The sequence below is a fragment of the Helianthus annuus genome, chromosome 15 (assembly GCF_002127325.2).
Source record: "Helianthus annuus cultivar XRQ/B chromosome 15, HanXRQr2.0-SUNRISE, whole genome shotgun sequence".
Taxonomy (NCBI): domain Eukaryota; kingdom Viridiplantae; phylum Streptophyta; class Magnoliopsida; order Asterales; family Asteraceae; genus Helianthus; species Helianthus annuus.
In genome coordinates, this window is record NC_035447.2 from 15,960,738 (window position 1) to 15,973,280 (window position 12,543).

Below are 12,543 nucleotides of genomic sequence, written 5' to 3' on the forward strand. Positions count from 1 at the left end.
GTGTTCGTGTTCCTTTGTTAATTTTAGGCATCGAACACAAACGAACGTTCATGAACAAACATGGAAAAAAACGAACACAAACAAGCGTTCATGAACATAATATATAATACACCAATACTTATTAAATATTTTACTTGACAGAATTTCAAAGTATTTAAATAAAATATAAAAACTGAAAACACTAATTATACTATCGAACACAAACGAAGATGTTACCGAACATTCACAAACATAAACGAAGGAGCATGGCCTTTGTTCATGTTCGTTCATTTAACTAAAGGAACGAACACAAACAAACTTCCCGCCGAACGGTTCACGAACTGTTCGCTGAACGTTCGGTTCGTTTGCAACCCTAGATAAAGTCATACAGATAAAAAGTCAGTGACAGAGAGGATGTTTTAGCGGTTTAGCATACCTCTTCGTCTTTATCAGGAGCAATAAAAGCAAGCGGTTAGACAACATTCACTAGTGTTATTGGAGAAACTTGCATGATTTCATCAGGCATGTTAGCAAAAAACGGGTCAAGTTTTGTGTACGGTATATATCAAGAAGTTTTCCCCTTGGATAAAGAAACACGCCAGCAGAAACACCGGGCTTGCCAGGTACACTATCATTATTCTCAGTAGGTCCACTAGACCTGCCACGTCCAATAGTAAAGCCGGTGGTTAAACCGTTAGCCCGTCCTTTCTCTAGCCCGAATCCAGGTGCAGCCCGAAATGAACCCGGTCCGGTAAAATTTGCCTCCATCCTGTGGCGGGGTCTCCATTTATCACGGGGTTCTGGATCACGCTCAGATGTTAATCTTGTGGTGGTTGAATGTGTTTGAGTTTCATTATGGTTATGGTTATCTTCCTTTTCAACATTTGTTCGCTATTCGGGTCGGGGTTCCTTGTCTTTTTCATCTGGGCCCCACCTAGATGACCATTTGCTATCACGCCGAGCCTCGAGACCAGGAGTAGTTTTCCCAGCATCATGCCACCTGTCAGGAGGCGAACCTCTAGTATCAGTAGTCTCTCTACCAACATCAACACGTCGGTTATCGGCACCTCTGATCATGGGTCAACATCGTCACCTCTGATCATGACATGAGACAAGTAGAGGTAAGTTACCAGCTACAGAAGCTTGAAAGTATTCTTCCTTCTCTACACTTGCTGATGTAGCTGAATTATTCGCAGTACAATATCAAACTAAACGATACTTATGACAAACAAAAAGTAAACGCTGCAAAAAGTAAACCCTTTAGTTCTGATTCTACAATTAGGGCAAAAAGATTGGCGGCATCATTTATTCCTTCTGGTGGAAGCAATGATGTCACACTAGAAGTGTTCGTCTCCTGTAAGACAATGGTAAAACATAGCAAAACACGTCATGCATTATATATAGGATTATTGGATTTTATCACCCCCAACTATTGGCCTTTGGCCCTTGCCACCCCCAACTAACACTTTAACACCCGACACCTCTAACTTGACTTTTAGTTTGTGCTGGCACCACTCTGTTAACTCGTTACCAACAGAGTTAGTTTCTAATCCTACATGTCACAACCAAGCTTACGTGTGTTGGGGAAATTTCAGAAACCGGACGATCAGAGAGGCGTGTAATCACTCTCAGATCAAATTATTTCGGTGGTTCACCCGAATAATTCAATCGGATACAACTCTGATTTTGAGAAAATTGAACCAGGGTATGTATTTCGTGAAATTGTATGAACCAGAAGAGAATGATCAAAACTGTCTACGAATTTGGTTTTGGGGTTGTAACTGCCATTAGGCAGTTACCTCTATTTTTCAGACGAAATTTGCCCAAAAACTGCCGTTTTTTATCATTTCAAAAAACGTGATAAATTCCAAAAAATAAATTTTTCTGATACAGCTCCACCCCAGCCAGGGGCTCTGCCCCTTGGACCCCGCCAGGGGCTGCCGCCCCTTGGACCCTGCTCCCAGGGGCGCTGCCTCCGGACCCCCGCCAAGGGGGCACTGCCCCCTTGGAACCCCGTAGAGTACGGGCTCCGCCCGTACACTTCGAATTATAATAACTCAAACAAGCGTGCACTCCCGCACCTCCTAACTTGCTTGGTGTGTAGTATAATTCGCTTTGATCACCAAGTCAATCCCCGATTACACTAAAATATCTAACAACGTGGACAAGATGACATGGCGAATTCGTGACACTTTATCAATTACGTGGACATGATGACATGGTTCCATGGTATCTACTCTCTTTTACGCTAATCCACACAAAACAAAACGTTCCATATGCGAGGTCACGTTGGTACTACGATGAAGACTCCGGAGTTCGGTAACTAGTTCGTTGAATCGATCTCAGTTTCAGTTAGGTCACGTTGGTACTATGATGAAGATGATGATGATGATGATGACGTCATAACAAACGAACGGATCGAGAATCGAAACATAGAGCAGATCGATACTCAGATCTTCACAATAAGAGTAGATCGGTTCTGTAGCGCTTCAGATTCGTTGATCATAAATTTCATCGAATAGGTCCAGTTAGGGTTTGCGTCTCCGTTGTTATCGACCAGAGTTTTTTGTTTCTGGTCTTGATTCTTGGTGTCGTTGATGTAAACGACGGCGCATACGTCCTTTTTTCTGACGAGATTGACTTTGTTGAGGCCTTTTGCGGAGATGAGGGTATGGTGGGGCTTGGGTTGGGGCATTTGTTGACACGTGAAATGAGAGCCCCCCTACCGCCTAGTTACGTGTCCTTGGGGTATGACGGGGCGTGGGTTGGGTGCACTGCGTGGCAGAATATTCAAAAAAAAATTACAAAAAATTTATAAAAATCACATAACATTTATAGAAAAAACCTACAACTTCATTAAAATTTTAAAAATTACATAATCCTAAAAATTAGAGTTAATTGCCATTTTAGTCCCCGAGGTTTGTCCAAATTTGCCATTTTAGTCCAAATAGTTTTTTTTCGCATCTGGGTCCCTGACTTTTCCGATTTGTTGCCATTTTGATCACATACCCTAACTCCATCCAAAAACTCCATTTGTAACCAGAGGTATTTTGGGAATTTTCATTTTAAACCTTTTCAATTGCTATTTTGATCCAATTCTAAAAAATCAAAAAAATTCTAAAAAATTCTAAAAAACCCAAAAAAAATATAAAAAATAAAGAACAATCATAAAAAAAATCTAAAACATCAAAAAAATTCTAAAATATCATAAATTTCTAAAAACTCAAAAAATTCTAAAAAATCAAAAAAAATCCTAAAAAATAAAAAAGATTCTAAAAAATCAAAAAAAATTATAAAAATAAAAAAAATCATAAAAATTCTGAAATATTAAAAAAAAATCTAAAAAATCAAAAAAATCCTAAAAAAAATCAAAAAGATTCTAAAAAAAATCTAAAAAATAAAAAAACACTAAAAAATCCAAAAAATTCTAAAAAATCAAAAGAATTCTAAAAACACAATCCCATGCCGATTAAGTCCCAACTCGATTCTTTGATTCGCGAAGGCTCGTTAGTTAGAATGGAGAAATCTTTGTGAGAATGAAGTTTACATGGCCCGGTTTTCCGATAAACACTTGATCTCGAAACCATTCTGGAAGCCAATTTACGCCCGTTATCGGTCAATCCCGCGAAATCGTTTATCTGGTTTTTCCACCCTGAAGAAGTTGTAGAGCGTAGTTTCGACTTTTTGCATGGCTCGATGTCTTTCGATGTGGGATGAGATTAGTCACGAGTTAGAGCCACAAGTCTACATAGTAAGCTGGAATGACCACTTTTTCGTATTGAAAGTCTACATGAAAAAAGGTTTACTTTCTCACAAAGATTTCTCCATTCTAACGAGCCTTCGCGAATCAAAGAATCGAGTTGGGACTTAATCGGCATGAGATTGTGGTTTAGAATTCTTTTGTTTTTTTTGTTTTTTTTAGAATTCTTTTGATTTTTTAGAATTTTTTGGATTTTTTAGTATTTTTAGATTTTTTTATTTTTTTTAGAATTTTTAAGATTTTTTTTATTTTTCAGAATTTTTATGATTTTTCTAATTTTTTTTTATTTTTTACATTTTTTTTATTTTTTAGGATTTTTGATTTTTTTAGAATTTTTTATTTTATTTTATTTTTTAGAACTTTTTGATTTTTTAGAAATTTTATGATTTTTTAGAATATTTTTTATTTTTAGAATTTTTTTTTATTTTTATATATTTTTTTTATTTTTTATAATTTTTTGGATTTTTTCGAATTTTTTGAATTTTTTAGAATTTTTTTGATTTTTTAGAATTGGATCAAAATAGCAATTGAAAAGGTTTAAAATGAAAATTCCCAAAATACCCCTGGTTACAAATGGAATTTTTGGATGGAGTTAGGGTATGTGATCAAAATGGCAACAAAACGGAAAAGTCAGGGACCCAAAGGTGAAAAAAAACTTTTTGGACTAAAATGGCAAATTTGGACAAACCTCAGGGACTAAAATGGCAATTAACTCTAAAAATTACATAATTTCCTAAAAATTACATTATTTCTAAAAATTACAAAATAACAAACCTAGAGCGTTAAATAAATTTCAAAAAGGTCGATCTTGTCGAACGCCTTTCGCTCCTTGCCTCGAAACTCTATGTTCGCCACCGTCACCCGGTACTCGTGGCTTAACTCGCCGCTCGGAACGGCTTCGTAGTAAGCCTTGAAACGGTCGAGCTTGGGGCCGTAGCTCGCGCCATTTATGTTGGCACGCGTTGAGGTTGTGGTGGTCGTTACCGACGTTATGTCGGTAGGTTGCGAATGCTTCTGGCCAATATTTTGTTTGGCCCGGTGGCCGCCCCTTCATAGCGTCAACGACGCTTGTGACGAGAGCCAATTCTTCCTCGTGGGTCCAGGATGCCATGTTCTTCGGCTTGGGGTAGCGGGTTCGTAGATGAAGTGGGTAGCCGATGGGGTAGCGGGGGATAGCGATGGTTTACGATGGACCACACGGTGGGGTTTGGGATGGACCACATGGTGGGGTTTGGGGTTATTTACAGGGGATGTCGGGGTGACCGCTTGGCCAAGCCAAACGATTTGAATTTAAAATTCAAACTTTTCATATGACCCGCTATGACATGGGGGGGTCAGCGAGAAGCAAGCCTGCTAGGATGTCAAGACCGCCCCACGCCCGGCTTGAAACCCAAGCCCCAAGGGCCACACCCCAACCCAAGCCCACCCGGGGTGGTGGCTTGGGCGTTTTCCCCCAACCCAAGCCCAAACCCCCGCCCCATACCCCATAGTCTTAGGTCTAGTGTTCTGTCCGCCGTTGTTGGCTGCTTGTTTGGAAAATTGAATAACAGAACAATGCAGGGTTTTTATAAGGGTTTTTATAGTGCCACGTGTTCGCCATGTTTTCCTATCCACGTAAGCTAGGTTGTGACACGTAGGATCAGAAACTAACTCTGTTAGTAATCTGTTAATAGAGTGGTGCCAGCACAAACTAAAAGTCAAGTTGGAGGTGCCGGGTGTCAAAGTGTTAGTTGGGGGTGGCAACGGCCAAAGACCGATAGTTGGAGGTGATAAAATCCAATAACCCTCATATATATTATAAATATGCTATTTTGTCACATCAACCAACTTTATCCCCTCAACTTTAAGGAAGACATATTGAATTTGAGCCCCTCAACTTTAATAATGACATTTTAGCCCCTCAACTTTAATAATAAACAACTTTAGCCCCTTAACTTTAACAATAAACAACTTTAGACCCTCAAATTTAATGATAAACAACTTTAGACCCTCAACTTTAATGATAAACAACTCTAGCCCCTCAACTTTAATATGCCTCAATTTTAATAATGACATGTTTAGCCCCACAACTTTAATAATGACATGTTTTACCCCTTAACTAATACAACTTTAGCACCCCAAATTTAATAAGAAACAACTTTAGCCCCTCAACTTTACATGTTTTGCCCCTACTTTTTTTTAAACGGCTAATTTCTTTTAATCCCATGTCGATTGTTGGACACTTGGACTTGAACCTAAGACTTCCCTCTTCCCAACCTACGTGTTTTTAAAGGCTCTGCCTTTGCCAATGGACCACCACCACATTGGTGTATAGTCCCTTGACTAAACATCAAACTTTAACTCTCGCGATTTGCTTATTTTTATCTACGTTTCGAACCCGCTACAAAGTGCGGGTGGTAACCCACTAGTTAGTACAAAGCCACCATTGTTGTAGCAAGTATCATACGCTGGAATTGAGCATATTAACTATTTACTGTTAAAAGTGTCATCCAGGTATCTAGTAATATATCACGTGCAACCCAACTCCAAGGTTCTTCGTCCATATCTTTGGTCATAAGGTCTTTAATAACTTCACACATCAAGGCAAACAACAAACTGAGTGTACCAAAAGGCCTGAACATCAAACAGGTAAAAAACGGTAAATAAATATTTGTAGAGTTGATTAAAGTGCTAATACTATTAGATAAACACATTTAACTTACCTTATGTGTTTCAAGAGATCATCAAATAAACTGGATTGGTAACAGCAGATATGGATAATAGTCCACGGCATCCATCAAGCCACTCATTGAACAAAACGAAATTGTGTAAAGCACAATATCATAGAGAGAAAAAAGTCAGAAAAATTATATTTCAGGTCAACCAAATTCGACCCGCCCTTATATGCGTAACCCCCCCCCCCCCCTGTTTTTGTCACCAGTAGATATACTACCTCTCACTTCCTCCACTTTCAATTGCTTTTGCAATAACATCAGGAGGATGAATCAATTGAACGATTCCAGATAATAGTTGCAGAAGATGCTTCTCTTGAGAAGCACCAGCATCTATGATTAAAAAAAGTGTTAGTTTTAATATAAGCCAAATTAATCAATTCTTTTCAATGTTTAAATAGAAGAAAGGGTTACCAGATGAAAATATAGTTCCTGTAGAGAGCAAAGTTGTACTATGAGTTTGCGAGCAGAAACCGCAAGAGGACAGTCAATCTAGTAGCCTTTACCGGAGAATTTCTCCCTCAATACACCATACAACCCTAATAGCCATTCTATGTGACCACTTGTAAGCAAAACATCACGCCATGAAGGCCAAAGCTTCAAAATAAAAAAAAAAATTAGTTACACACTCATGTCCAAGACAGTTGACTTAATCTTACGCAGTGGCGGAGCTTGACCAAAAGTTTCGAGTGGGCGTAAAGTGATAGAACCCGAAAATTTTTTCCTATCATTATGTTTCGGGCCGGGTCGGGTCAGGTCGGCTATTCAATTCAGGTCAGGTTAAATAATAATAGTTTCAAATAAAACTAAAAAAAATCATTCATTCAAAGGACCTGTTCTTGCAAATAGAAAAACTAAATATTGTATAACAAACAAAAGACCTATATATATATATATATAATGATACGAGATAAATGGAACCTGGACAAAAAATTACAACTCAGCCCGGAATTCATCAAATATGTCTTCCGAATCAAACCTATCAGCAATTTCTTTTTCTATGTAAATCGTGAAGCTATTTGTGAGATATTAATTTTATTGTGTGGTCGGTAATCAAGGGTTAAACAAATAAAATAAGAGTTGAAATATATTTACCAAACTACCCATTATTTAGGAAAAATAATGGGTGGGCGATCCTATATAATTTTTAAAATTTTCAGACGAAAAATCCGACCATATACACTTTTAACCGAAATATTGGGGTGGGCGGGTGCACCCCCGGGCACCCATTACCCTTCGCCACTGATCTTACGTTTTTAATTATTGGATTATTAAAGTTTTTATATCTTTTCCTTGATCTTTCCATGTAAAAATGGTATTAATTCTTTTAATTGTGAACCTTGTAACTCTGACTACTATGAAAGTTCAAGGACTAATCTGGTAACACAATAAACATGCATGATTTAGAAAAGAACTTTTGAAAGTTCAACGACTAGACTAGTAGCAGAACGAAAGGTAAGGTGCAACTTTAAGCAATCAAGTCACATCTAAAATGCATGTCACTTTCAAAATTAGCAGACATTAAAAAGAAAGAACACAAATTTCACCTCATCGATGCAACCACATGCATTTTCTTACCGTAAAACATGCACCCAAACGTTTATTTATGAAAGTTTAGTTCTTTTATGTAGATTTAAAAACTCTGGTGATGAATAGAAACTGAACAGAAGCTTTAGCAATAAAGTCTTCAATATTTTGATGTAAATGTGCCAAATTCGATCCATTTACATATAAACAGGTCAATTTGCATTATTTATGTATTGGAGCGGGTCAAATAAGTCAAGTAAATAGTTCAGCTAAAACAGAAAAGTAGCCAAACAGGTCATTCGGATTGAAAGTTGCCTGGTTCTTAAGGTAATTGTTATAAACATTATATCTTAACTCATACTATTTCTTGACATGCATGATAAACTAATACAGCGAGCCTAAATTAGACAACTAGCAACTAGCATCAAGTTTCAACATCTAACAACAAAAGACGATCTAAAAATTACATCTCTATAGCATGCCTGCTTGACCCTTCGCTGCTCCACCTCCACCCTCCACATGTGCAACGTCAACCTCAACAAATAGACTCATATTTCTATTGGCAGGTTGTGTTCTTGCCATGTTTCTGAAGTAGTTGAACTGGTCTACTGTGCGAATTGTGATAGGTTGCCAGTGGCCGTCTTCATCCCGCCGCCGATATGTCAATCGAAGCGGTGTAACGGTACCATAGTGCACACTATTTTCTCTAGCTAAATTAGCTAGCTCTTCGAATGTGAGATTGAAACTGACAGCGACAGCTTCTCTCACCGTGTATTGAGACGTATATTGATTCCGATTACGAATAACATTCCAAGCGCCATTAGAAAAGATTATTAGGTCAAAATGATGGCCTAATTGAAGGGGGAAGGGTTGAGCAGCCATTGCAACTTAAGACAAATATTAAAAAATGCTAAAATTATTTTTTTATTCGACTAGTTTCTCCTCCTTTTTCGGCCCCCTAGCCCTCTCTGTTCTTTCGCTTCGTAGTGTAAATATAGAGAGAGCTTGACAGCTGTAGAACATACCTCAGCTGCCAAGCTCTCTCTATACTCCCTTATGTACAGATCAGTCACCTTTGCTTTCTTCCTCTTGCTGGTACGTTTTTCTTCACAGTCTGTCTTTTGGAAACATACTGTTCACCGTACCTCTAAATTTTTTATCCTTTGTTCCTCCTCTTTGATTTCCCTTTCCCGTTTCCTTTTTTTCTTCATCCTCCCTAGCCAATAAACGTTGCGCTTTTATCTTTTCTAACTTGTTCTTTTGGTTATTGTGTGTAAATGCACTTCGTGTGATAAGTCTTGGCTCTCCAAAGTTTAAGGGTCTTTTGTGTAATTTATAGAAATTAAAGTTTGGTCAGAACTTATGTATATGTCCGAATTTAGTATTATTTGTAGGAGTCGGGACTTAGGTTTAACCTAGTCCGAATTTAGTCTTTGGTCAGGACTTATGTTTTCATGTTTTGGGCTTTGGGCCCTTTATGTCTTGACTTTTGTAGTCAGGACTTCTCCCTATATATATGTTCTTTAGTGAAATGAAAAACAAAGAGACTTCTTTTGTGGAAAGATTGTGCCTCAAGCAACCCTAATCATTATACTGTGTGTGCATTGGCGGCTGCTGCGTGTGACATCATCTTCATTATCTGAGAATACTTTGTGTATTCTCATATCATTCTCATTCTCTTGTTTCTTGATCCAATATTCTACGATAGTGATTGCTAGGTGGATTCCGCACACCTAGTGATTGTTCGTTGAGTGAGATCCTTAATTAGGAGACCTTACATTGCGTAGAGGAAGAAGAATAGTCTTCCCACCCCTTCTTAAAAGACCCAACAAACCATATCTCTGATAAGAACAAAAAAAACAAAATTAGGAATCAATAATTAAAAATGAGAGAAATAAAACAAGAAACAACACGGTTTTATACCCTCATCACCCTGCAGAGGGTTCTTCTTTGCGAACTTGCAAAGAAAAGAGGATGACGAACTTCACTTTTTAGGACACCCTTGACACAATCCCAGCTTCTTATAGGATTATTTTGATGATCACATATCAATGGGATTTCTAATGCATGCTTTTTTGCAGCACGATTTCGCACTCTTAAAGCCTCGTAAACACACCTGGTTAAAAAAAAACAGACAAACATGTTATCCAACACATACAAAAACTAACATAAAAGTTTAGAAAACCATAGGAATTACCAGGTTGAGCAAAAACGAATGCTATCTACCCTAAACAGCTGACATAAATCTTGATGAACAGTTGATTTCACGAGCATCCTCGTTAGACCTAAATAAAGTTCAACAGTCTCCTCCAAAACCTAAACCCATATTACGAAAACAAAACTTAAATGTAGATTACGAGTGCAACAAAAACCAGATCTGAATGCAGATTATGAAAACTAAACCTAATTAAATATTACAAGACTACAGGTACAACAGCTAAATCTGAATGCAGATTACGAGATTAGAAGTCTAAAAGCTAATTAGAGATTAGGAGTCTAAAAGCTAATTACAGATGAGGAAAACAAAACCTAATGCTGATTAGGATAACAACAAGATCTGAATGCAGATTACGAATTTAAAACCTAATTGCAGATTATGAAAACTAAACCTAATTACATATTACATAACTATATGTACAACATCCAAATCTGAATGCAGATTACGAGATTAGGAGTCTAAAAGCTAGTAAATTGATCGGTTTCACAAAAAAATCTGTCTGGGTATTTCCATCTAAATCTTCAACTTCAGTTCTGAATTGTTGAGAATTTCGATTTTGCTTGACTACCATGTGATGGCCTGACTTCTTCTTGTAACTGTCGGGATTCCGGTGTCATCTTCGTCGGAATCAGCAGTGAAAGCTTGGAACGATTCTAGATGGCATCATTTTTTGGTTGCTGGTGTCACAAAGAAGAAAAAGAGAGAGAGACCAGGGTTTTGAAATGAATTTGAATCTGGTGTGAGAGGATGTAGAGAGAGAGTGGGATGTGAATTTGAAATGTGAGGGTTTGGAAGGATGTAATAATGTGAGGGTTTGGAGGGATGTGAATTTGAAATACGAAAATGGATGTAATAACGTCAGATTTTGGAGGGATGTGAATTTGAAATTTGAAATTCAAATGAAGGGGGTAAAATCTGATTTTTGTATTTTAAATGTATTTTAAAAGATTTTAAATTAAGGATTTATGATGCAATAATGACATAAGACAGGTATTGTTAGACAGCCTATCTAATTGCCACGTGAGCATTCATTTCTTCTTTATAGAGAGTATAGATTTCATTTGCATTTATTTTTAGTCCATCTAAATAGAAAATGTGTACGATTTATTAAGGGTTTCGATCAGTTTTTTTTTTTTTTTTTTTTTTTTTGCAAATGTAAATTGTTTCACTTGAATTCAAACACAACTATAAGGATTATAAGCATACCTGAAATATATACTGAGCAGGAAGGCGAAAGATGAAAATAGTTTCAAACTTTGTATTTGTAGAATTCATATTAAAGCTCAGAAACACGTCGTAATTAAGTCAACCAAACGAAAAAAGTAATGATTTTTTTTCTTTTGGTTTTTCATTGGTGGATCTTATAAGTTCTTGATGATGCTACCTAATCGAGTTTGAGTGGTTTTCACTATTTCAATGGAGGAGTTTGAGCGAAAGGGGGGAGAGAAGGTGTAGATGAGTTTAAGTGAGGTTGTTGAAGGTTCTTGTCAAATAAATGAACTAATAACGTGTTAAATGGGTGAGAAAAAAACAAGAAAACGATTAATACATGTGTTAAAGCACGAACATGATGGAAAACAAACAAACCAAACACAGAAACAACAGTTAGAGAAAGCAAGTTAAAATTTCATTTGTTAATTTGCAATCGATGATCGGAAACCTAAAAAGAATGAACTCACATTCGTTAAAACTTTCAATACGAAGAACATATTTACTCAAAATACGTAAAAATTTATCACGATTCAAGTATACAACACAAACGAGGAATGATGTGGTACCTGATCAAGTGCCGAAGAGTTGCGGAAAACAGAGCTGAGAAGTAGCAGCACCGGGGCACATACCTTCGCTGATCTATACGACCGTGATTAAGTAATCTAGCGATTGTTGACTGCATGGGCTTTGCCGTTTGTCAAAGAATGAAAGAATAGAATATGATGCGAAGGTTTCGGGGATAGGGTTTTGTTTGTGGATATATATAATAATAACCTACAAAAGAATACAAAACAATGTGTACAATAATAACAGACAAAACAATGTGTACAATAATAATAACACACAATACAATACAAAACAATGTGTACAATAGTTGTACCTGGTTGGTACTCATAGGTGGGCTTGCCAATTACCTTGTAGTTCAGTGGTGATGGAAAGTGTTTGAGTTTTTTAAAGAGGCTCAGGTTCAATTTCCACTCACTGCAAGTGAGGTGGTAAGGTTTACCCACCTTGGTGGGGTTCCTGACCGAGGTCACAGGTTCGAGCCTGTCAGTCGAGATTAAGTTTCCACGAGGTGCGAGGAAGGACTCTGCACTGCACTCCCTCTCATTCGAACCCGAGTGGCGATGCTTCCG

At 37.4% G+C, this 12,543-nt stretch overlaps 2 long non-coding RNA genes across 2 annotated transcripts; both read right to left on the bottom strand.

Moving 5' to 3' along the window:
- Positions 1–6,092: 6,092 nt before the first annotated feature.
- Positions 6,093–7,030, bottom strand: LOC118487389. The gene is made up of 4 exons (XR_004881729.1): positions 6,865–7,030; positions 6,672–6,783; positions 6,442–6,523; positions 6,093–6,352 (listed from the first exon to the last, which is right to left on the bottom strand). It is a non-coding gene; the product is annotated as an uncharacterized LOC118487389 (long non-coding RNA).
- A 1,230-nt stretch (positions 7,031–8,260) lies between these two features.
- Positions 8,261–12,118, bottom strand: LOC110909500. Its single transcript, XR_002575405.2, has 3 exons — positions 11,974–12,118; positions 9,901–10,293; positions 8,261–9,818 (listed from the first exon to the last, which is right to left on the bottom strand). It is a non-coding gene; the product is annotated as an uncharacterized LOC110909500 (long non-coding RNA).
- Between the last annotated feature and the right edge of the window lie 425 nt (positions 12,119–12,543).